This window comes from Macrotis lagotis, chromosome 1 (genome assembly GCF_037893015.1).
Source record: "Macrotis lagotis isolate mMagLag1 chromosome 1, bilby.v1.9.chrom.fasta, whole genome shotgun sequence".
In the NCBI taxonomy this organism is placed as follows: domain Eukaryota; kingdom Metazoa; phylum Chordata; class Mammalia; order Peramelemorphia; family Peramelidae; genus Macrotis; species Macrotis lagotis.
This window is the reverse complement of record NC_133658.1, coordinates 80,045,595-80,072,512: the sequence shown is the minus strand read 5'-3', so window position 1 is coordinate 80,072,512 and position 26,918 is coordinate 80,045,595. Positions and strand designations below refer to the sequence as shown.

The window sequence follows — 26,918 nt, the reverse complement described above, 5'->3', positions numbered from 1 at the left end:
TTTGCATAAGGCAATTACCATTTGCTAGAGGTCACAAGATCATTCTAAGCATTAAAATACTAGCATCAAAAGATTTCACAGTTAGTAAACCTTTAGTAAGCATCCCCAGCACTGTCCTAAGTGCTGGGGATGCAAACAAAAGGGAAAGACATTTTCGTTCTTGAGTAGCTCACAGTCCTAAAGTTGTGGACAACATCAAAATAATTATGTTCAAACAGAACATATACAGGATAAATTGGAGATAATCAACAAGGAAAAAGCAATAGAATTAAACATGATTGGGAAAACTACCTTTGCAGATCCAAAAGAAAGGTATTATATGGAAACTCTTTTGGGGTGTTAGCAATCAACTTCCTCACTCTTTCCCCCTCACAACATTTCTAATACAGGTTTAACTATTTGAGTTATATTTCATTTTCTCCCTTAAGTCCTAGGATTTGACTTGGCTGCTTCAACTGATTCATTCTTGAATGGAATTGAATTGAAATCACCATGTAGTCTGTCATTTAGTTTACTCTTCACCCAGTTATCTAAAAGAATAAAGTTAGATTTACAAATTTTAGTCTTGTTTCTGAAGAAAGCATCTTGCTATATTCAAGTGCACTTTGCCTTATTATATAATATAGCTCTAACATATAGTTTTCACCCTTTCTTTCTTTTTCTTTTTCTTTCTTTCTCTTTCTTTCTCTCTCTCTCCATACATACATATATATAAATATCTATATCTATATATGTAATGCTTTTCACCCCTGTTTTTCTCATTAGGTTCAGGAAGGTATGTTCCAGCCCCTCCTTATTATTATTAATAGATCAACTACCCATATCATGCATCAAAGTAATTACTTGCAAATCAGAGATAACCTACAAAATGATATTATGATCTCAACATCCATTCTTTTCTGGAAAGTTACCTCTAGTTAGTGATATAAATGATTATAGCTTATTTAGGTGCAACTCCTTTATAAAATAAAACATGAAACTGAGTCTCAGAGACTTGCTCATAGCTAAGGTAGCCATGGAATATCGACAAGAACTAGGGCTGCCTTCTGATTTTTCTGAGGAGAAATTTTATTATCACACCATGTGATGTTGAACTCAGGGATTAGCTGACAAGGCATGGCATAGATTTGAATACACCTAAAGTGATAAGTAAATAAAAGTAAAATAAAAGGGAAATGGGTGACCAGATGTCATTTTATACTCAGATGACCAGAATTCCCTAGCCTGATGACCAGACTATATGGAGAAAGGGAATCAAAATTGTATTTCTCTGGAAATTTATAATCTTTCTCTGTAACTAAGCTTCTCTAAGTCACACTCTTCAATTTTAAAATTTGTTATTTTGCATCTTCAACAATAGAGTTATATTATTGCACAATCAGTGAATTTGTCTGCTTTCAAATTTGTCAACACAGATAGACAAAGACTGAGAGAACTTAAGATATTTGACTTATATCTGAATGGATCACAACAGTTTCCCTGTGGGAAAATTCTTTGAAGTTGGCCCCCTCCTGCTGCTCAATTTGGGGAGCATAAGAGAAGTAAAATATAATTTTAGGAATGATTTTAGATTACTTAGTCCTCAAGAAGGTAACTTAAAAGAATCTTCGAAGGGCTGCTTTCATATTCCTGTTCCTCAGGGTATAGATAAAAGGGTTCAGCATTGGAGTCAACACTGTGTACATTAGAGACACAATAATGTCATTGTGGGCTGAGTGGTTGGATGGTCTAAAGTATACTCCAAAGACAGTCCCAAAGAAGAGAGCCACTACAGAAAGATGGGAGCTACAGGTGGAAAAGGCTTTCTGCTTCCCTTTTGCAGATGGCATATTTAGAATGGCCAAAGCTATATATATATATACATAAGATATGATGATGCCAAGCAATGGAATCATGCCAGCAAGAATACCAATGGTGAGAACCATTAGCTCATTAATGAAGATATGTGAACAGGACAGCTTCAGTAAGGGTTTCAGGTCACAGAAGAAATGGGTAATTTCGTTTTTGTTACAGAAGACTAGTTCATTCATCAGCAATGTATGTAAGAGGGAATGAAGGCCATTAATAGCCCATGAAATTGAAATCAAGAGGAAACAAAGCTGAGGTTTCATCATTATTGCATAATGGAGTGGATAACAAATGGCTACATAATGGTCATATGCCATTGTTGCCAGGAGAAACTCATCTACTGAACCAAATATGATAAAAAAAATATAACTGTGTCAGGCAGTCAGAATAAGAGATGGAGTTATTCTGAGTTTTAATATTCATCAATATCTTGGGGACTGTGGTAGAGATGAAACTGGAATCAGCAAAAGATAAATTGTCTAGAAAGTAGTACATAGGAGTATGGAGGTGAATGTTGAAAGCAACAGCCACAATGATGAGTAGGTTTCCAATCACAGTAACCAGATACATGAGCAGAAATAGCCAGAAGAGTAGTTGTTGATGCTCTGATCCCTCAAAGAGTCCTAGGAGGAGGAACTCAGAGATAGTGGTCTTGTTTTTCCAACCCATGATTCTATTAAAAGAGAGTTAAACTTTTTGAATGATATAATTAAGTAAATAAAATACTTCTATGATGAAATGGTGGATAATGTGATATTTCCCCTTAAGGAGTTAAAAAAACACCAGTGATCATGGTCCTGTTTTGATTTACTCTCTAAAGAGGTAACTAGGTGGCCCAGTGTTTAGAGTGGGAGACCTGGAATTAGGAATACCAGAGTTCAAATCTGGTGTCAGATATTTATTAGCTGTATGACCTAGGACAAATCACTTAACTTCACTTACCCTCAATTCCCTCCTGTGTAACATAAGGATATTACCAATACTTACCTCCCTGAGTGATAAAGATGAAATTACACACACACACACACACACACACACACACACACACATATATTTCTATATAAGTTGCCTCACAAAACTCAAAGTGACATATAAATATTAGTTATTGTTATTATTAAAAAGTCAATTACCCTTTAGAGAATATTTCATTTAAATCAGAAGTGACCTTGGGCAGATTATTTTTCTGCTTTTTGTCTCAGTTTTTTATTTGTAAAATAGAAGGATTAGAATAAGTCATATTTATAGAAATTTTTAGTTCTGACAATCTCTGCTTCTAAAGATTCTCTAATTCTATAACTTACAGCATATTGTTATATAATGCTAAAATTATCCTGTAGATTTTCACGAACAAACCCACCCATGTCAACATATAGAAGGCATAAAGAGGCAGAGCAGATTAAAATCAGCCCTATTCTATCCCAAAACCTTTTAAGCCAATTCACTGGAACATTAGCATCAGAGAAGAGAGTTGCCTCCTTGAGATTTTCATATATCAGTTTACTCAAAGATCGAGAAGGAGAGAGAGAGCAAGAGACAGAGACAGACAGAGACAGAGACAGAGTTACAAAGAGACAGAGATAACCAGAAAGAGAAAGACACACACACACACACACACACACACACACAGATAGAGATAGAGAGAGAGAGAGAGAGAGAGAGAGGAGAGAGAGAGAGAGAGAGAGAGAGAGAGAGAGAGAGAGAGAGAGAGAGAGAGAGAGAGAGAGAGAGAGAGAGAGAGAGAGACAGAGAGACAGAGAGACAGAGAGACAGAGAGAGAGAGAGAAGGAGGAGAGAGAAGAGGAGAGAGAGAGAGGAGAGGAGAGAGACACCCAGAGATAGAGTGAAAAATATGGGGAGGAACAGAGGGAAGGAAAAAGAAGGAAAGAAAGAGAGTTATATAAAGGAGAGAGGAAAAAAGTATGAAAAAAGAAGGAAGGGAGGGAGGGAAGAGTGAGGACTGACACAGAGACAAACAATAAAATCACTTTAGTTAATTTTGGAATAATTAAAGTCTCTTGTTACTAAACTTCTGTACTATTGCCCCATGCAAAATTTGCCATCTGTTTCATTTTCTCTTTTTTTATTTTTTTCTTCTATTCAGATGGCTTGTGATTTATTTTCATAAAAATAATGCTTTTCTTCCTATCCCTAACAATCTTAACTGCAATGCTTTTCACTCTACTTCCTACCTAGGGTTCCTGGATTTTCTCAATGAATATATCTCCTTATCTCAAATCCTATTCCAGTGCATCTTTGGGCTTATTCTGTTCCTTTAAAAGAAGGTATAACTTCCCATAATGATATCTTATTTCCATACCACAGAGATGTAATTGTAACTATGATACTGAATTTCTTTTTTTAATAGTTTAGAAATGGATGATAAAACAATAAGTACATTGTAAGTGTTGAAAGTATGCTGTTAAATTTGAAATATATTTAGAAACCAAATTGTGTGGAGAAGAAATTTATGGTTTGGTATGGATTTCTTTTCCCATTTGTTGTATAGGAAAAACTTGTATTGTTAATGTTTGTCAAACTCATAAAGCTATAAAATAGAACTTTAAAAAACTTTGTGGTTTTTCATGAATATCTGATCCTAATAAGTAATTAACCTGTCTGTCACAATACATGGGGTTGTTGCAAATGAGGTATCATATGTTACCCAAAGACTTTAATAAACATTGTTACTACTTCTACAATTACTACTACTACTACTACTACTACTACTACTACTAGTACTACTACTACTACTACTACTACCACTTTCACTACCACCACCTCCACAACCACAACCACCACCACCACCACCACTATTTCTACTACTTCTACTTCTATGACTTCTACTACTGCTACTGCTACTGCTACTACTATTACTATTAGGGTTAAGGGATCAAAGCTAAGTATATCCCATCTGATGCTCTCCCTGAGACTTGACCTTCAGTGTGAAACTGAAAGCAGTTTGAATAATACACGAAGACAATTTAGGGTGAAAGATGGGGAAAGTGGGACCTAAAGAGCAAGAGGTTATGAGATGTGGGTGTTTCAGAAGCTATTTTTTTTATTCCCTTTCCTGGATAATCCTTTTCTCCTCTTTCACAAGCTGTGGATTCCTTGCAGGAAATTAGAATTCCTTCACAAGTCAAACAAATTTTTACTTGATAGTTGAAAATCAAGAATAACTTTATTTGAAATTAAATTATTTCAGTTACAATGAGTACAGGTCACTAATATAATACCGGTGAAACTATGAACCGATCCAGCATTTTGGAAAGAAATCTGGAATAATGTATACTATTTTTGGTTCAAGAAATACCACTATAAGGTATTTTCTCCAAGATGATCAGAACAATAGAGAAAAAGAATCTATATGCTCTAATATATTTATAGCAGATCTCTATGTGGTGACAAAGAACTGTTGAGGGGATGTCTGTCAATTGGAAACTGATTAAAAACTGGTATATGATTGTAATAAAATATTAATTTTCTGTAATTTGTGATTTTCAGATTTATTTTAGAAAAAAATTGGAAAGTCTAGAATGGAATAATGAAGAATGAAATGAGCAGTACTTAGAGAAAATAGCGTAAATAATAGGTAATAGTGTTTGAAGGATAACTGTGAATGACAAAGCTATTCTGAAGGTAATAAAACACTCAAATGCAAAACAGAGGAAAAAGTGAGGAAGATAAAGCTGACTTCTAGAGAAAGAACTGCTAAATAGAAGTATGCATAGACTAGTATTACATATTTCTCCTTGGTTTTATCTATCTATCTCTCTATCTCTTTATCATCTATCTATCTATGTCAAATGGTGACCTTTGCTAGTGATTTGTAAGAAGTGGGGGAGGAAGAGTTTGGAACTTGCAATGTAACAAAAATAAAATAATAATAACAGTGATGTTCTTCATACAGTAAATGTATGAATAAAATTTTTTTAGCACCTCACTTATCTGAAAGATTCTCCCCGATTTTGATGATATAATATTATGAAAAAAAGAACAGAAAAAGGAAGAGAGAACATGGATGGAATTGTGCATTCCAAAGACCTCCAAGTCTTACCCAGTTGATGTTTGATGCTTCCAATGGTTTCACACAGAGCCCTGACTCTGCTGACTTCACTCTTCTCTAGTCAAAAGACATGAATATTGAGGATGATCAGAAGAAACACTGAGTCCTTTTACTACATGAACAAAATGATTTCTAAATTTTCTTCCCAATCCTGTACTAAAATGAATGCTTATTATTATCCTCTTACTCATCCCCACTATCCCCATTTGAATCTCACAATGTCAGAAGAAAGATAAATGTTCAAGGACACTGAGAAACAAAAGTTGATAGCTCTAGATGAAGCTGAAAGAATATCAGTATAGTTCCCTCCCTGACGTTGTATAGATTAACATCAAGTAATTTTAATATCAGCCACTCAGTGCTTTTTCTTCCTGTTTTATGATAATCTGTTCCTATGTTTTATTTTTACTGGCATTAAAAACTTTTAAATAATATGGTCTCAATATTTCAGCAGCAAACTCAGTATTTATTCAATTTATTATTGATTTATTATTATTATCTGATCTTTTGCAAAAACAGTCACAATTCTATGTAGAGTCAATCCCAGGAGAACTTCCATGTTCTCTACTGTTGGAAACTTGGCAAGTAAAAGCGGAAAGAGAGGAGGGGAAATTTACCACAGCTCCTCAGTAGCTTCATTAAAAATTCTAAGAGGCCTTGAATATCAGTGTGAGAACTCAATTGTTCAATGAGGCATATCATTCATTAAAGTTATTAACCTTTCTCTTAAAGGAATGATTAAAAGTTGCTTTTAGTACCCTGGACAGACCCTGATGTTTCAAACAGTCATAGAAGGATTGGAGGTGCTATGGATATCTCCTCTCTACCCAGCACCTACCAGACAGGAATAAAAAAGGCACCTTATTTGTATTACCTAGGGATATGAATGGGGACTTCTATGCTACCTGGATGCTTTAAGATCTTATGAAAATTTATTAGAGGGGCAGCTAGGTGGTGCAGTAGATAGCACACAGGCCCTGGAGTCAGGAGTACCTGAGTTCAAATCCGGCTTCAGGACACTTAATAATTATAATTACCTAGCTGTGTGGCCTTGGGCAAGCCACTTAACCCCAATGCCTTGAAAAAAACTAAAAAAAACCCCAAACAAATTTATTAGAGATCAATATTTTGCAATAGGTAGTATACTAGTCTTGTATTATGATGTACCCCCCCCCCACTCCCATTTTTTTTCTCATTGCTATTGACAAAGTGCTATATTTGAAGTCAGGGGATAGGGTTTAACATTCCACATACTACCTTTTGTGAGCTTGGACAAACTATTTAACCATTAAGGACCTCAATCTTTTTTCTTTGTGAAGTGGAAGTGTAGAGTAGATGATCTCCAAGGTCAGACCTATGAACTGAATTCTACATGGGAATTCTTCCTTTTGAGCCTAAAGTAGGCCCATAGCATAGAGTGCTATGAGACAGTGTCCTTTAGATAACTTTCTGAGAGACATTAGTGGTCTAGCCTGGTCTGTTTGGTTCAAATGAATGAACTGAATCTCCTTGTCCAAAATAATTTCTAGGTATATTATTATCATATAATAATGGTAACTACAGTGATAGTGAAAATAAAATGAAAATAAGGTGATGAGATGAAACTGTTAGAGAATCTCTATTTAAGGATGTTGCCCAGGTTACCCAACTCTTCATTTCTCACCAGATTGCAATTTTTCAACCTGCCTCCAGAAAAGTCTTTAGAAAAAAATTTTGTTTTTTTAGTTGCATTTGAATTCCAAACTTTCTCTCCTCCCTCGTAGCTCTTTACTAGAGAAAACCCACATATAACATTGATATATCTATATCTGTATGTATATATCTACACAATAAACATATGTATCTGCATATATCCATATACATGTATATCCACACAAAAACATATTCATATATATGCATATTTTCCCAAAATTAAGCCCAGGTCTTTTATTCATTCATTTATTTATTTATCTATTTAGTTTTTTTGCAAGGGCAAATGGGGTTAAGTGGCTTGCCCAAGGCCACACAGCTAGGTAATTATTAAGTGTCTGCGACCGCATTTGAACCCAGGTACTCCTGACTCCAAGGCCTGTGCTTTATCCACTACGCCACCTAGCCGCCCAGCCACCTAGTTGCCCCAGGTCTTATATTTATTGTCTCTCTCCAAAAGACACATTAAGAGTTATTTTGTTTTTATATACAACAATCTACATTTATTCATGTACAAAAATCTGCATTTATTCATATATAAATTCTATTCATTCAATACAGTCATGTTATCTTCTTCTGAAACACTGTCAATTCTCTAAACCCTGAATTCTGACCTAAATTTCTTGGAACTCCATTTTCTGTATATACCACTTGTCTCAATGTCTCATGTTCATCAATAGAGCTCTCCTTCTTATCCATGTAGTCTGCTCATAGTGCATTGGCAACACAGCTGTCAATGATTTTATCCCATGAATTCTTCACCAAATCATTACTTCTTTGAGTCTAGGCTTCACAAAGTTTCCACACTGATTTCTCTCTATTCTATTTTCAGTGTAGTAATTAGTTTTCATATGCAAATGATCCTTGAATGGCTTTTTAAAAAAATTTAAGTCAATGGGGGTTAAGTGGCTTGCCCAAAGTCACACAGCTAGACAATTAAAAATTGTCTGAGACTAGATTTAAACTCAGGTCCTCCTGACTCCAGGGCTGGTGCTCTATCCACTGTGTCACCTAGCTGCCCCTTGAATGGCTTTTTGTTGAACAACAGTCTGGAGATTCCTGCAGGAACCATTATTTTATATATTATTCTTTCTGCAAGAAGTTCTTTATTTTTTTAGTGCAGTGATCACTGGCTGAATCCTAGACTAGCAGATCTCTTTGGCCACCTCACAAAACATACAGCAATATTAAATCAGCCCATTTCCTTATAACTGCTTATATGCATCAGGTCCTTTCCAGTTTCAAGAATATAAAAGCCTGAGACACATCCAATCTTATCTTTCTAGCCCTAAGTGATGATTAGAGGTGGAGCTTTCTTTTCATTCAAGCATTATCAAGTGTTTAAGTTTGTGTGTTGTGTCTGTACTCTGATTGGTCATCTGACCAAGTTTTGAGTTCATCTGTTTACACAGGCATTTACCTCTCATCCAAAGGCATCAGTTTGGGTATTTACAAATAATTATAATTTATTATCATTTATTTTAAGTATTAATGTTAATAATATTATTTATTTATATTTAATTATATATTAGTATTATTATTTCACAGTTTAATTTGTCCGCCTTGTGTTGCAACTGGTGTATCAAATGCATCCTTCTGACTGATGATCTTAATTGGGGCTTATTTTGGGGGTAGGACTTATGCATGCATCCCCCAAAATTGTGCTAGGATTTATTTTTCAATTAATTCTTATTTTCAGGAAATTCTCTCTCTCTTGATATAGATATAAATATGGAGATAGATAGATATAGATACATACCCATATATATATATATATACATACATATATATATATACACACACACACACACACACACACACATGCAGATATTGTTATATGCATTGACTAGAAAGATCAGAAGATTATTTTGTATACTAATTAGATGAACTCAAATACATGAAAATAATTTCAGAGTTAGTCAATAAACATTTATTAAGCACAACTATATTGTAGGCACTATACTAAACACTAGGGATAAAAAAGAATGAAGATATTCCTGTTCTTAAGGAGCTCACAATCTAAATAATTCCATACAAACAAGCCATATGCAGGAAAAATAGGAAATAATCAACAAAGGAAAAACAATGGAATGAAGAGGAACTGGGAAAACTATCAGTACAGGTCCAAAAGAATGGTGTTCCTAATGATTTTATCAGCACTCTCATCCTGCCCCTTGACATTTCTAATACTACTTGAGTTCTATTAAATTTTCTCCCTTAGTCCTAACCTGACTTGGTTGCTTCATTTGCTTTATTCTTGAATGGAATGGAATTGAAATCACCATGAAGTCTGTCATTTGGGTCTCTTTTGACCTAATGCTCTAAAAGAATAAAACTGTGATTTTCAACTTTTAATGTTCTTTCTGAAAAAAGGCATTCAACCTTTTTTTGGATGTTTGATTCCTAAGTTCAGAGAAAAAGGATAAAAGCTTACACTGGTGAATTAGAAAGATGATGATGCTGGTAATAGGAAGCTAAGAAGTTATACAGTATTAAAAAACCCCATTTTTCATGGGCATTTTATTTTTATTGTACTGTGATCATAGCTCTATCTTAACTCCTCTATGTATGTATATATATATTTTTACTGACACTTCCTTAGGTTCCATCCCTTAATATTTTCACCAGTGGCTCATCAGATCACCAATCAAGATAATTACTTGCATGCCAGAGATGACTTACAGAGTGGTATCACAATCTCAACACCCATTCTTTTTCATTCTGGGAAGTTACCTCTCTTTAGTAGTATAAATGATCTTTACTTATTTAGTGCAACTCCTTCAATATACAGAATATAATATTGAGGCTTAGAGCCTTGCTTATAGCTAAGTTGGCCATGGAATTAGGATGAGAACAAGTCTGTCTTCTGACTCTGAGAAGAGATCTTTTTCACAGCATGTAATGCTGAATAAGAGATTAGTTGAAGGTGAAAAAGAGTGGCATATATTTGAATATTTCTAAAGTGATATGTAAATAAGAGCAAAATAATATGCAATTGGGTGACCAGATGTCATTTTGTAGTTAGATGATCAGAATTCTCAAATCTGAAGACCAGACTAGGTGGATAAAGTAAATCAAAGATATCTGTCTTTATAATTTTTGTTATTTTGTATTTAAACTTAATAGTGGGTGTGTCCTGATTCAACCTTGTCAACATAGAGAAACCCTGAGACTGAGTTTAAGATATTTTATCAAGATCTGAATGAATCAAAGCACTTTCCTCTTGGGAAAATTCTTTGAAGTTGGCAGCTTCTTGCTACTCACTTAGGGGAACAGAGGCAAAAAGATGTGTATTTTTACAACTTATTTTAGAACTCATAGAAGGGAATTTAAAAGAACCTCAGCTGGGCCACTTTCATATCCCTGTAGCTCAGGGTGTAGATAAAAGGGTTCAGCATTGGGGTCACCACTGTGTACCTTACAGATGCCATTATGCCACCAGGGGCTGAATGGTTGGATGGACTCCAAAGTCAGTCTCAAAGAAGTAAACTACTGCAGAAAGGTAGGAGCTGCAAGTGAAAAGGTTTTCTGCTTCCCTATTTTGCATGGCATCTTTATTATGGCCAAATTTATATATGCATAAGATATGATAGTGCAGAATGCAGTCATACCAACAAGACACCAATGGAACAGATCATTAACTTATTGATGAATATATCTGAACAGGGCAATTATAGCAGGGAGTTCAGGTGCCAGAAGAAGTGGGGAATTTCATTTTTGGCAAAGAAAACTAGTATATTAATAAATAAATGTGTAAGAGGAACTGGAAAAAACATTTAAAAACCATGAAATTGAAATAAAAAAGAAACAAAACTGGGAGCTCATTATCATTGTGTAATGGAGTGGGTGACAGATGACCACATAGTGGTCATATGTCATTGTTCCCAGGAAAAATTCATCTACTGCCCCAAGCATGACAAAAAATATAACTGTGTCAGGTAGTCAGAATAAGAGATGAAGTTATTCTGAGTTTGCTATTCTGAGATGTTGGATATTCAGCAACATCTAGGCAACTGTAGTGATGAAGTTGACATCAGTAAAAGACAAGTTGACTAGAAAGAAGCACATAGGGTAATGAAGATGAGTGTTAGAAGCAACAGTCATGAGTAGGTTTCTAATCACTGTAAACATAGACATGAATAGAAATAGCCAGAAGAGTCATTGTTGATGCTTTGGTCCATCAGTCAGTCCCAGGAGCATGAACTCAGAGATAGTAGTCTTGTTTTTCCAAGGTATGAATCTAATAAAAGAAAATTAAACCTGTTAAACAATATAATTAAGTAAATAAAGTTTCTTAATGTAATCATTGGAAATGTGAAAAGGTAATTTTGCTGAAGTCATAAAAACAGTGGTGATGGTGCTAATCATCATCATCATTTTGATCTACTCTCCATTCAAGAGACCACTAGGTGACACACAGAGTGGAAGAGCTGGATTCAGGAAGACCTGAGTTCAGATCTGGTCTCAGATATTTATTAGCTGTATGATCCAGGATAAGTCACATCTTCTCTCAGCCTCTGTTCCCTCATCATAAAATAGAAATAATGAAAGAGCATAACTGGATGAGTGGGAAGGATAAAATATAATATTTGTTAATTGTCTCACAAAACTTAGACATATAAATACTAGATATTGTTATCATTACAATTGAAAACATCATTTACTCTATAAAGAAAATTTCTCAGTTAAATCAGAAGTAACCTTGGGCAGATTATTTTTCTGCCTTTGTGCCTCAGTTTTTCTATTATTAAGATGGGATATTGGATTAGAATATGTTTACAGAACTTTTCAATTTTAGTAGTCTAGGGGTGTTGAAAATCCCATGATTGTAGAAGCAACTAGCATATTGTTATATAATGTCATAATTATACAATAGATTGTGGTGCCAAGACCCAGACATATGAGCACATAGAAGGCATAGAAAGTATGGATTAAAGCCAGTCTAGTTTCATGTCCTGTCTCAGACAGTTATCACTTGTCTATTGGGAAAGATTCTAAAGTTCTCAATGAACCCCTACTTTACTTGAAAACTTTGTAAGACAATTTGAAGATCAGCATTAATGAAAGTCTTAATAGAAAGAAGCACACACACACAGAAAGAGAGAGAGAGAGAGAGAGAGAGAGAGAGAGAGAGAGAGAGAGAGAGACAGGTAGACAGACAGACACAGAGCAGAGAGAGAGACAGGCAGAGAGAGACAGAGACAGAGAGACAGAGATACACACATAGAACAAAAGACAGACAGATACACACAGTCAGAGAGACAGAGACAGAGAGACAGACAGAGACAGAGACAGAAGAGTGCTAGAGAGATAGAGATAGAGATAAAGACAAAGAGATAGAAATGGAGACAGAGAGAGAACAAGAAACTAAGGCAAAGACTAAAAACATAGACTATATATATAATATATATATTATATATATATATATATATAGACACACACAGAGACAGAGACAGAGAGATAGGATAGAGAGACAGAGACAGATAAGGACAGACAGACAGAGAGAGAGACAGACAGACAGAGACAGAGAGAGAGGCAGAGACAGAGAGAGAAACAGAAATAGAGACAGATAAAAAAAGACAGAGAGAGATAGAGCTGGTGAAAGAGAGAGGAGGAAGACAATGGACAGGAAGATTGCAAAGAGAGGGAAAGAGGGAGAGAACTAGAAGATAGGAAGAAGTGAGAAGGGAAGGGAGGTGGGGAAGAGGGAGACACAGAGAGAAAAAGTGTGAGATCACTTTAGTTAATTTTGGAATATTTAAAATCTCTCCTAACTAAATTCCTGTATTATTACTACTCTATTCAAAATTTAGTGTGTTTTTTCTTCTATTTTAGTGACAGACATTATTTTCATGAAAATAATGCTTCTCTTTATTTTCCTAGCAATTTTCACTTCAGTCTCTATCATTCTACTTCCTACCTTGACTTTCTGTGTTTCTCCTTATCACACAGTCATATTTCACTGCCTCTTGGGTTTTTTTCTATTCCTTTAAAAGAGGGCATAGTCAACCATAATGACCTTCTAGTTCCATCCAGCAATGACTTAGAAGTAATTATGAAACTAATTTTGTTTCCATTCCTTTTAGTTTAGAAGTGGATTATAGACCAATAAGAATATTATAAATATTGCTAAATCTGAAACATATTAAACAACCTAATTGTGTGCAGTGGAAATTTATGATTTGAAATGCAATCGTTTTTCTCATTTGTTTTGTAGGACACCATTCATGTTGTTGATATTTGTCAAGCTCATAATGGATATAAAGTAAAATAAAAAAATTTTATTGTTTTTTCATGATACTAACAATTGATTAACCTGCCCTGGATAACTTCTGGCAATACAGTACTAGAACTACTACTACTTCATCTATCAGTTTTGAAGGGTCAAAGAAAATGAGGTGTCCAACTGATTTCCATTTGGACAAGAAATTTTCATCTGAATCCCAAAATACAGTCTGAACAATGTACCAGGACAGTTGAAAAGATGGGGAGGGTTGGAACTAAAGGGCAAGAGGGAATGAGATGAGAATGATCAGGGGCTTTTGTATATCCTTTCCCAAATATTTCTTTCTCCTCTTTACACAAATCATGAGTTTCTGGCAGTAATTTAGATTGTGGAATTTCTTAAATGACAATTTGAAAAACAAGAAAGAGTTTATTTGAAGACAAATTATTTTAGTTACAGTAGTATGTGGAACAATAACATAAAGCTGACAGAATTGTGATGATTCAATCATTTTACAAAAGCAATCTAAAATTATGCCTAAGGAGTTATAAATTTGTGTGTAGCCTTTGATCCAGAAATACTACTGTTACATCTACTTCCCAAACTCATCAGGGTAAAAGGAACATATATATATATATATATATATATATATATATATATATATATATATATTCTAAAATAGTAATAGCAGCAATCTTCATATGCCAAAAAACAGGCAATTGAGGGGATTCCTATGAATTGGTAAATGACTGAATAAGATGTAGTATATGATCATGATGGAATATTAGTGTTCTGTAAGAAATGATGAGTCCATTGATTTTTAGAAAAAAAAACATGGAAAGACTTGCATGGAATAGTGAAAAGTAAAATTAGCAAAAGCAAGAAAACATAGTATACAGTAATAGTAATGTTGCTCAAAGAATAACTCAGTTATTAAGAGTATTTTAAATACTCAAATCAACTGCAAATGCCTATGGGTAAAGTTACTATCCACCTCTCAAGAAAGAAATGATAAATAGATGCATGCATAGCATGGTGCTGAGAATACCTCTCTGTGTCTATGTCTCTCTGTGTCACCATTGTGAGTTGATCAACCTTGATGAATGCAGCTCCTTTCAGAAGTTCAGAGAGTTAGGACAACCCTGGGAGATGTGCTGAGGATACATCCACATCCAGAGGAAGAAAAACAAAACAAAACAGAACCAAATATATGCTACAAAATCTGAATGAACACTTTATTCACTTTTTAAAAATCTCTCATATTTTTCTTTCCTGTCTCGTGGTTTTCTTTCTTATCCCTTAATCTTAATTCCTCATACAGAAAATGGCTAATCATTAAATATGTTAAGCACAATGTATATGTGCATTATTCACCAGACTGTTTGTAGCTGAGGAAAGGAGGGTGGGAAGGGAGGGTGGAAGGAAATTCAGTATCTTAAAAATGTGCAAATGCATATGGATGAATGTTAAAAAACTTTCATAAAATGTAATTGGAAAAATAAAATATCAATTGAAAAAAATAGTGTTATATTTGGAGTCAGACGACAGAATTGAAACTTCTCTGCCACATACTACCTGTGTGAGCTTGGACAAGTCATTTAGCCATAATGGACCTCAATATTACTCTTTGTGAAGCGAAAGAGTATAATTAGATTATCTCCAAGGTGCTTCTAAGAATTGTGAACTTACTTCTATATAGGAACTAGTTCAGTTAATCCAAAGTGAATTTAGAACAAAGTATTATGAGACAGTGCCCTAAAAATAACTTTCTGAGGGACACAGGAAGTCGTCTGGTCTATTTGCTTCAAATGACTCAGACACAAGCTTCTTGTCAAAATAATTTCTAGGAATACACAAATAATATAATGATGGTGACAATGGTAGTGCAAATAAAGTGAAAGTAATTATGATGATGATTAGCTGAAACTGATGGTACATTTCTATTTAAAGATGGTGCCTCGGCAAACTATCTCTTAATGTCTCACCAGATTACAATTTGTATTCCTTCAACATGTCACAGACAATTCTTTAGAAAAACTTCCAATTTTTTTGTTGCATTTAAGTTCCATGCTTTCCTTCCCTCCTTCCCAGTTCTTCCCTAGAGAATGCCAACATATATATATATATATATATATATATATATTTACACACATAAATATGTATACATAATACACATATACACACACATATAAACATAGACACTAAAACATTTACACACATATATGTAAATATATGCAATATGTATATATAATATAGGTATAAATAAAGTGATAAATATCTTTTATAGATGAAATTATATAATATATTGCCCCATAGGAATAATTTTTCTGTGGGACTGATTATATTTCATTTTGTAGGATCATGTGTAGTTGATTTGAAGATTATAGCTCAGAATAGCTTAGTAATTCACATTTATTTGTTTATTTATTCTTATTTATTTTTTTATTTTTTTACACATTACTAAAATAGTCTTGTAAGAGTAAACATAATTCCCCCTATACCCATAAAAATAGAAAAATCATGAAAAATAAAGTGAGAGAAAAAAAATTGTACTTCTGTCTGTATTTGAATTCCATCAGCTCTGTCTCTGGGATGGGTTGCAGTCTTTATCATAAGTCTGTCAGAGAGGTTGCTTCTGTATTTTTTTCCCACAGTTGCTATTGCTAATTGTATTTCTCTCTCTATCCATTCCTCCCCACTCCCCTTTATTCTATTTTCTTTCTCCTTTCTCTATTTTGTCCCTTCTTAAAAGCGTATTATGGGGAAGCCAAATGGTACAGAGAATAGAGCACCAGCCCTGGGGCCAGGAGGACCAAAGCCTAAATCCTGCCCCAGACACCAAACAACCCTCCCAATCATGTGGTTCCAGGCAAGCCACCTAACTCCACCAATTTGTAAAAAAAATGTGTTGTATATGACTACCCTTTCCCATATCTTCCCTCTCCTCTATCCTCTATACCCCTCCTCCCTTTTCTCTGTCTTCTTTCTTCTATCTCCTTCCTCTCCTTTTTCTTCTAGGGTAAGATAGATTTTTATAACCTAATAAGTATGTAGGCTGTTTCCACTCTGACCCATTTCTGATGAGAATGAAGGCTCACTCGTCCCCCTCCATCTTCCCTCCCTTCCACTCCTTTGCAAAAGCATTTTCTTGACTTTTTTACATGAAATATCTTAGTCCATTCTACTTCTCCTTTCCCTTTCTCACAGTACATTCCTTTTTCACCCACTGATTATGGGTAATATTATAACTTCATGTTCAGCTCTCTTCTGTGTCTTGTCTATATATGTTCTTTCTAACTGCTTTATTAATTGAAATAGTTCATCTGAGTTATCAGTATTATCTTCTCATGCAGGAATACAAGCAATTTAATATCATTAAATCCCTCATAATGTATCCTTTGTGTCCACCCTCTGTACTTTGCCTGAGTCTTGTACTTGGAGATAAGACTTTTTGTTCAGTTCTGACTGTTTCAACAGGAAAGTTTGAAAGTCCCCTGTTTCATTGAATATCCATCTTTTCTCCTGGAAGAGAATGTTCAGTATAGCTGGAAAGTTGATTCTTGGTTTTAATCCAAGTTCTTTTGTCTTCTGGAATATCATATTCCAAGCCCTATGAGCCCTTAATGTAGATGCTGCCAAATCCTGTGTAATCCTAATTGTAGCATCATAGAAATTGAATTATTTCTTTCTGGCTACTTGTAATACTTTTTCTTTGATTTGGGAGTTCTGGTGTTTGGCTATAGTATTCCTGGAAGAATTTTGGGTTAATCTCTTTCAGGAGGAGATTGGTGGATTCCCTCAATTTTTATTTTACCCTCTGCTTCTAGGATATCAGGGTAATTTTCCTGTAGAAATTCTTTTTTGAGTTTTTGTAAGGCAATGGAGTTAAGTGACTTGCCCAAAGTCATACAGCTAGGTAATTAGTAAACGTCTGAGTCTGGATTTGAACTCAGGTCCTCCTGACTCCAGGGCCAGTTCTCTATTCACTGCACCACTTAGCTGTCCCTAAAAATCTTTAAAAATGAAGTCAAGGCTCTTTTCCTAGTCATAACTTTCAGGTAACCCAATAATTTTTAAATTATACCTCTTGCAACTGTTTTCTAAGTTAATTATTTTTCTAATGACATATTTCATGTTTTCTTATAATTTTTCATTCTTTTGGTTTTTGTTTTATCGTTTCTTGATTCCTCAACATGAGTCTTTAACTTCCCTTAGCTCCATTCTATATTTGATAGAGTTGCTTTCTTTTTTTAATTTATTTTTTTATTCTCATTTTGTACAATTTTTTTACATTAATAAAATATTCTTGTTTACAAGTAAACAAAATACCCCTCCTCCCCCATGAATATAGATAGACTTGCTTGGGCGAAAAAAAGTAAAGGGGAGAGAAAAAAATTAAAATAAAAAAGTAATAGTAATAATTGTAGGTATGGCCAGGTGGCGCAAAGGATGAAGCACCAGCCCTGGAGCCACAAGCACCCGAGCCCATATCCAGCCTCATAAACCCAACAATCACCCAGCCATGTGACATGCAAGCCACCCGATCCCCACTGCCCTGCAAAAACCAAAAAAAAAAAAAAAGAAAAAAAAGACCCCAAATAAAACAAAATAGTAATAATAGTAGGGGTGGCTGGGTGGCAGACAGAGCATTGACCCTTGAGCCAGGAACACCTGGGTCCAAATCTGGCCCCTGACACCCAAAGATCACCTTGCTATGTGGCCCCAGGCAGGCCACCCAGCCCCACTTGCCCTGCACCCTCCCCCAAATAATAACAAAAAATGTGCTTGAGTCTTTGTTCCAACACCAACAACTCTGTCATGGGTGGATCTCATTCTTTATGGTAAGTCCATCACAAAAGTTACTTCCACATTTTTCCAATGTTGCCATTGCTGATCACAACTCCCTCCTTTCGTATTTCTCCACTACGATGTACTATATTTTCTTTCTCCGTTCACTCTGACTCTGCTGTAGGGTCTCTGGGTGGCACAGCAGACAGATCCCTGGTCCTGGGGCCAAGAAGCCCTGAGCCCCCATACCACCCCTTAGGCCCAGAATCCACCTGGCCCCATGGTCCTGGGAAGGACTTCCAAACCCAGCCCCTTGCAAGAAGTAAGAAAGAAAATGTATTTTATCTGACCACTCTCCCCCCATGGTCCATCCTCTCCTCCTTTATTCACATCCCCACCCCTTCCCCCTGCTCCCCCCTCCTTCTTACTCTAGATGCCTATACCCCATTGAGTATATATGCTGCTTCTTCTCCTAGCCATCTCTGATGAGAGCAAAGGTTCCCTCATTCCATATCATTGCAATAGCTCATTGTAATAAAAAAAATCTTATGTGAAATATCTTGGATTATTCCCCCTCTCCTTTTTCTTTCTCCCATTCCATTTCCCTTTTTTTCTATTGACTAGATTTTTACACCATATTTTATCTTCAAATTCAGCTTTCTCCTGTGCTTCAACTATAAAAGCTCCCTGCATGCTCTATTAACTGAGAAGGTTCATATGAGTATTATCAGTGTCATTTTTCTATGCAGGAATGCATGCAGTTCATCCTCATGAAATCCCTCATATTTCCCCCCTCTCCTCCAATCTCCATGCTTCACCTGAGTCCTGTATCTGAAGATCAAACCTTCTGTTCAGCTCTGGCCATTCCAAAAGGAACATTTGAAATTCCCCTGGTTCATTGAAAGTCTATCTTTTTCCCTGGAAGAGGACATTCAGCCTTGTTGGGTAGTTCATTCTTGGCTGCATTCTAAGCTCTTTGCCTTCCAGTATATTGTATTCCAAGCCCTACGAGCTTCCAATGTAGTTGCTGCTAAGTCCTGTGTGGTCCTGATTGCCGCTCCATGGTATTTGAATTGTGTCCTTCTGGCTGCTTGTAATATTTTCTCTTTGACTTGGGAGTTCTGGAACTTGGCTATAATATTCCTAGCGGTTGGTTTTTTGGGATCTCTTTCTCGGGGGGATCGGTGGATTCTCTCCATTTCTATTTTGCCCTCTGCTTCTAGAATATCAGGGCAATTTTCCTGTAGTAATTCTTTGAAAATGATGTCAAGGCTCTTTTCCTGATCATGACTTTCAGGTATTCCAATAATTTTTAAATTATCTTTCCTAAGTCTGTTTTCCATATCAGTTGTTTTTTCAATGAGATATTTCACATTTTCTTCCAATTTTTCATTTTTTTTTGTTTTGAAGTATTGATTCCTGATTTCTGGTAAATTCATCAATCTCCTTTGAATTCTATTCTTTGTCTGAAGGATTTGTTCTCCTCAGAGAGTTTTCTTATTTCTTTTTCCATCTGGCCAATTTTGCTTTTTAAAGCATTCTTCTCCTCAATAACTTTTTGAACTGTTTTATCCATTTGACCTAAGCTGGTTTTTAGCATGCTATTTTCTTCAGCATTTTTTTGGATTTCCTTGACTAAGCTGCTGACTTCATTTTCATGTTTTTCCTGCATCTCTCTCCTTTCTTTTCCCAGTTTTTCTTCCAACTCCCTCATTTGATTTTCAAAGTCTTTTTTTGAGCTCTGTCATAGCCTGAGCCCAATTTCTGTTTTTCTTGGAGTCTTTAGATGCAGGAGCTTGTGCTTCATCATCTTCAGACTATTTTGATCCTTTTTGGGCTCATTTGCAAAACCTCAATAGTCTTCTTTTTGTTTCTCTGCTTGCTCATTTTCCCAGCCTAGGCCTGGTTTGGGGTGCTTCCTGAGCTTTTGGGATACTCCCACAAGGGTCTCAGTGTGTGAGGCTCTGTCCTCCCTCCTGGTCTGTGAATGACCATAAACACCTCCCTCTGCCACAGGGCTGAGGTGGAGGAGGCCCTGCTGTTCTATGGGGGGGCCTAGACTGCAATCAGTATCTGAATGTGTTCAGAGCCCCAGAGTCCTGTTCCAGGGGTAGAGGACAGAGCTTGGCAGTCTCTTTCTCTTCATTCCCCTCCCTCAGCTCAATGGGCTCATGCCCTGGAGGCTCCTGCTTACTGGCTCCACCTGCTTATGTTTCCGGCTCTGGTCTGCAGAAAGACCAAGCTGGTGGCTATGTGCCCTGAGGGCTAGGCTCCACATGCTTGCTCTGGCAGAGGTCCCCAGCTGTTCCCCCACTCTGTGCCTGGTGCTCCTCGGGGTGCAGCTCTGGAGACTCCCCCGCTGCTGTGAGCTGAGGCTCCCAGCTCCCTGGGACTGCCTCTGGGAGGCTGAAGTTCTTTGGCTCTGGCGGGCCACCCCTCTGGCAGGTCACCTCTCCGATCCCAGGGAGCAGAGACTTTCTGCTCTTTTCCAGGTTACCTTGAGTAGGAGAACTGCCTCACTGGGTCCCTTTGTGGGTTCTGTCTCTGGAAAGTTTAGTTAGAGTCCTTAGCTGATGAGTTTTATCAGAGAGCTCCTAAGACTAGATCCCTTCTTGTCTCCATCTTGGCTCTGCCCCGCTAGAGTTGCTTTCTTTAGAGAGCTTTCTTATCTTCTTTTCCATCTGACCAAATCTGCTTTTTAAAGCATTCTTCTTTTAAGGCATTAACTCTTTGGACTTCTTTTCCCATTTGACCTAAACTGGTTTTTAACATGTTATTTCTTTGGTATTTTTTGTAGTTTCTTGATCAAGTTGCTGACTTGGTTATCATGACTTTCCTGCATTACTCTCATTTCTCTTCCCATTTTTTCCTTTACTTGCCTTCCCTGATTTTCAAAAGCTTTTCTGAGCTCTTTCATTGCCTGAGCCCAACTCCTATTTTTCTTGGAATCTTTGGATATTAGAAGCTTGGACTTTGTCTTCTTCTTAATGTGTGTTTTGATCCTCCCTGGGACCAAAGTAATTGTCTATGGTCAGGTTCTTTTTTTCTCCTATTTACTCATTTCTCCAGCTTGTGCCCAGGTTTTGAGACCTTCCCAAGATTTTGAATGTTATTGGGACACCCCAAAAAGGATCCCAATTCCTTCAAGGTCTCTGACTCTGACTGCTCTCCTGCCTGTGAACTGGTCTGTGAATGACCACAAGAACTCTCCTCTTCCCTGGAACTGTGAGGAGGTCCCTGCTCTATGGCAGTGGGGGGGGGGGTGTGGGGGGCTCCAGACTGCGACCAGGATCTGAATATGGACAAAGCAAAAAAAACCTAGAAAGTCTGTCTCTCACCTCCTTACCTTCTGTGGGCTGAGCAGTTGGGAAACAGCTGCTGGGCAGCTTGCTGAATCTGCTTACATTTCCTGAGGCTGGAGCTATGTGGAGGGCCATGCTGACCTTGGGCTCAATCACGTTGGCAGAGTTTTCCTGATGCTCTTCCAAGTTGTGCTTGATGGTCCCTAGATTGGGAGGTCTGGAAATCACTTCTGCTGCCACAAGCCAGCACCCTCAGGGATCTAGGTGCCCTAAGGGCTGTTCCAGAAAGGCTGGAGCTCCTGATCCTGACTGTACTGTCACCTACTTCCCACAGATCTTCCAAGCTACCTTGGGCTGGAGAATTGCCTTGCTGGATCTTTCTTCAGATTCTACATCTCTCCCAACTTTAGTTAGAGTCATGATTTCTAAGACATTTGGAGTTTCTTGGAAGTGAACCTCTGGGAAATCCTGCCTTAACACTGCCATCTAGGGTCCGCTTCAGTCATTCACATTAAAACACTGAATAACATTGTTACTTGTTTCTGTTCATTTCGCTCTTCATTTTTTTTCATATTTATCTTTACATATTTTCCTAAAATCCACATACTCATTATTTCTTAGAACACAGTTGCATTGTAAAACAATCAGATACCACAATTCACTCAGCCATTCCTCCCAAGTGATAGATATTTTCTCAATTTTCAGTTATTTGCTACAACAATGGAAGTCTCTAAAAGTAAATTAGATATACTTGGGAAAGAAGCTCAATAGTGATATTTATGGGGTAAAGGGTATACACAAATTAATAATATTTTGGGAATAATTTCATATTAATTTTCAAAATAGTTGGATCACTTCACAGTTCCACTAACAATGACAACATCTCAATTATTTCCCTTTCTCTACAACTTTTGTCACTTTCCCCTTCTAGCATTATTTTAGTCAATTTGATAGGGTATGAGATGATATCTCAAAGTAGTTGGAATTTGCATTTTTCTAACCAACAGTGATTAGACATTATATATATATATATGTATATATATATATATGTATATGTATATATTGATTGGTTGATTGGGGTATAGGGTATGTCACTTTAGTATGAGGGCTGCTGAGCCTTTTTCATGCTGCTTTACACCTCAGCTACCTAATTCTCACTTGTGGTTCCAAGAAACTGTACATGCACAGTAGTCTCACCTGGGTAGGTTGTTTAGTCAGACAGGCTAAACCAGGCTGAGGGTAACTAAGGGGGTTTTAATCCTATAGATGAGTTAGAGGTTCTCTACTTCAAGCATGTGAAGATTTCCTCTGGTGGAAGGTGTGGATGAGAACAATTCATTCCAAAGGCCATGAAAGAAGAAGAAATCTCTGTGGAGTACTTAGAGTTTGATTTTACATCTAAGGCACCAAGGTAATTCACTTCATCAATTGTCTTGACTCTATCTTGTCACTGGAATGTTATGACTTTGTAAGAGAGTGAGATTAATAACTTGATGCAATACTATCTTACTTAAATCCAATTTATGCACAAATCTAAAGACATCACTAATACCATTTTTGGATTTTAGCTTATCTCAAGGGCCTGTGCTGACAGACAGGTGATGAAGCAGAAGATGTGCATACACTGGAAACTGTAGTCACAGTTTTTCCTCAGGTCATAAGGTTGTTTCCTCACTGGAAGCAACGTTGGGATTTGGCAGCCCTGGGTGTCTGAAATAACCTTTAACAATCATACTGCTTGCCTTTTGGTGCAAGGAAGAGGATAGAAAAGGCATCTAAAAACTCTCTTTACCTAACCCTGACCTGATTCATGACACGTAGAGAATACACTCTTTGGTGGAAATATAAAAAATGTAAAAAAAATTGTTCAAAGAAGATTCTGTTCAACACAGGTACAAGAAATGTGTGCACATTCATAGACAAAATTAAATCCAATCAAACGATGAACCTCTCCTGTTGCAAGAGAACAACAGGTATCACATTCAAATAGCAGCCCTGAATGAAAAAAGGCTGAAAAATGAAGGCCAGCATAGTGAAACTGAGGTTGGATACACAATTTTTTTCCCCAAAGTGACTGGAATGAAGGAAAATGCCACCAAACTGTTGTGGGTTTTGCAATTACAACCAATCTAATCAATAAGTTTGTATGTCTACTAAAAGGATTGAATTACAGGCTCCTGACAATGAGATTGCCATTTTGTAGGAACACATCACACCACCAGCATTAGAGCCTATTCTTTCAATATAATGAATCCTGATGAGATCAAGGAAAAAAGTTATGAAAACCAGGATACTCTATCATCAGTGGACCAAAAGATGTCTCTGTGTTTGTGTGTGTGTGTGTGTGTGTGTGTGTGTGTGTGTGTGTGTGTGTCTATATGTGTGTGTGTAAACATATACATTGCCTTCTTCATTGAAAAAATACTTATATGTTTACTTATATGTCCTTGAACTATTTAACAAGAGGTATATGAAATCTTTTAAATTAGACAAAGCTCTCTATATATTTGAGATATGAAATCTTTATCAAAATATCTGCAATGTTTTTTATCTGCTTTCTTTTTAATTATATTGGTACCACATTGGTCCTTTTTTAGTCTTCCACCATTCTATTTCCTAGATACTTTTGATAATTACTGCCATACACTTTAAGATTTGATACTGCTAGAATCCTTTATTTTATTTTTTAAAAATCATTTGCTATTATTGACCTTTTGTTCTTCCAAATGAATTTTTTTCTAGTTTAATGTCTTGCCTCCAAGTCCTCTACAATGTTATATTTGAGGTCTCCCCAAACAAGGATTCCAACATGATACTGAAGAAAGAGAATGGGATGTTCAGATTGATTATATAAGTTGTTTAAAAATCAAAGTGGGCCATTTAAATATGGGACAGTCTAGGGTGTCAGTCAGATGATGTATTTGGATTCCCACAAAAGAATTTCCAAAAGACCTCTGATAGAAATCAAACAAAAGGAGGAAAAGTTATACAGTGCATTACTGTGGATTGGCTCTTATTTTTAGATTTACTCTGCCCAGAATTTGTTACATTTGGACGGGAGTTAAAGACATGCAAAGTTCTTTACTGGACATATACTGGTCATATTCAGTCATACCTTGGTCATGAGGTCTCTTCCAAATAAGATATAGGATTATTTTGAATCTCTAGAAATCATGAAAGAATTTCCATAGTACCTAAGGGAGTACTCAATTTACTTTCATCAAAAGTGCATTATGCAAATAAAGCACATTCAGAGGAAACAGTGACTTCTATAATCCCAAACTGATCATTTGCATGTGCAAATTACTATTTGCTAGAAAGGACACAAGATTATTCTGTGCACTTACTTGTTAGATGCACTAAAATACTAGAATAAAAAGATTTCAGAGTTAGTCAATAAATATTTATTCAGTATCAATCACTATATTAGGTGCTGGGGAAACACACAAAGCTGAAAGCCATTCCTGTTCTTGAGGAGCTCATAATCCAAAGTGGTAGACAACATCAAACAATTAAGTTCAAATTGGCCATATCCAGGTTAATTTGGAGATAATCATCAAAGGAAAAGTAATAGAATTAAGAGATTGGGAAAATTGCCTGTAAATGTTCAAAAGGATGGTATCATATGGAAACTCCTTCTGATGTTAACAATCAGTGCCCTGTCTTTTCTCCCCAACATTTCTTATACAGGGTCAATTGCTTGAGTTCTATTTATCCCCCCCCCCGCCTTTACATCTTAGAGTTTATCATGTGTGCTTCAGTTGATTTATTATATAATGGTGTTGAATTGAAATCACCATGTAATCTGTCATTTGGTTTGTTTTTCATCCTGACCCTTAAAGAATGAAATTAAGATTTACAACTTTTAATATTATTTAAGATATTTATTATTTATATTCACATATTTATTTTTAGATATATTTATATTTAATATTATTTAATATAATTTTAATATTATTTCTCAAGAAGGCATCCTGCCCTTTTCTATTTGTTTGACTCCAGAAAAAACACAAAAGCTTAAAATGGTAGACAAGAAAGGTGATGCTGCTGGAAGTGGGGAGATATTTTCATAGGATTTGTTTTTTATTATGTTTTTTATGATATGATATATATTATATCATAATTCTAACTTAGCTCCTTTCTATATTTTTTACTGACTCTCATTATGTTGAGAAGGTGATATTCCAGTTCTTCCTTATGCTCATTAATAGGCCTACTACCACCAGTGGCTCATCAGATCACTCATCAAGGTAATTATTTGTATGCCAGAGATAATCTGCAGAGTAGTATCACAATCTCAATAATCACTTTTTAATTCTGGAAAGTTATCACTCTTTATTAAATAAATGACTTAATTAGTGCAAATCCTTCACTATATGGACATGAACCTTGGTTAAGACTCTTGCTCTCAGCTAAGTTAATCATACAATCAGGTCAAAAAATAAGTCTGTCCTCTGACTCTGAGATCTCTTTATTGTAGCATGTGATTCTGAGTAAGGTTTAGCTGAATGAAACAAGGAAGGGGATAGATTTGAATCTATATAAATGGTAAATAAATAATAGCAAAATAATATGGATATGGATGACCAGATTTAAATCTGTAACCAGATGATCAGAATCTATAATCTAATGACCATTCTATGTGGAGAAAGGAAATCAAATTTATCCATCTTTTCTGTATCTTCATAATTTCTGTGTCTTTGTAATTAAACTTCTATAAGTCTCATTCTTTAATTTCAAAATTTTATTATTTTGAATCTTCACCAATAGAATTTAATTATAATATTATGAATGAATTTTTCTTTATTCAAACTTGTCCACACAAAGAAACAAAGTATGAGACTGAGTTTAAAATATTTGAGATCTGAAACAAAGTACTTTCCCTATGGGAAAATTCTTTTAAGTTGACAATCTCTTGTTACTCAGTTTGCAGAGCAGAGGGGAAGAGAAATGAAAATTTAGGATTGATTTTATATCTTTTAGTCCTCAAGAAGAGAAC

At 35.9% G+C, this 26,918-nt stretch overlaps 2 pseudogenes; both read right to left on the bottom strand.

Annotated features, from left to right (window-relative positions):
- Positions 1-1,595: 1,595 nt before the first annotated feature.
- Positions 1,596-2,517, bottom strand: LOC141500397 (olfactory receptor 1G1-like; annotated as a pseudogene).
- An 8,415-nt stretch (positions 2,518-10,932) lies between these two features.
- Positions 10,933-22,054, bottom strand: LOC141511724 (olfactory receptor 1G1-like; annotated as a pseudogene).
- Positions 22,055-26,918: the final 4,864 nt, after the last annotated feature.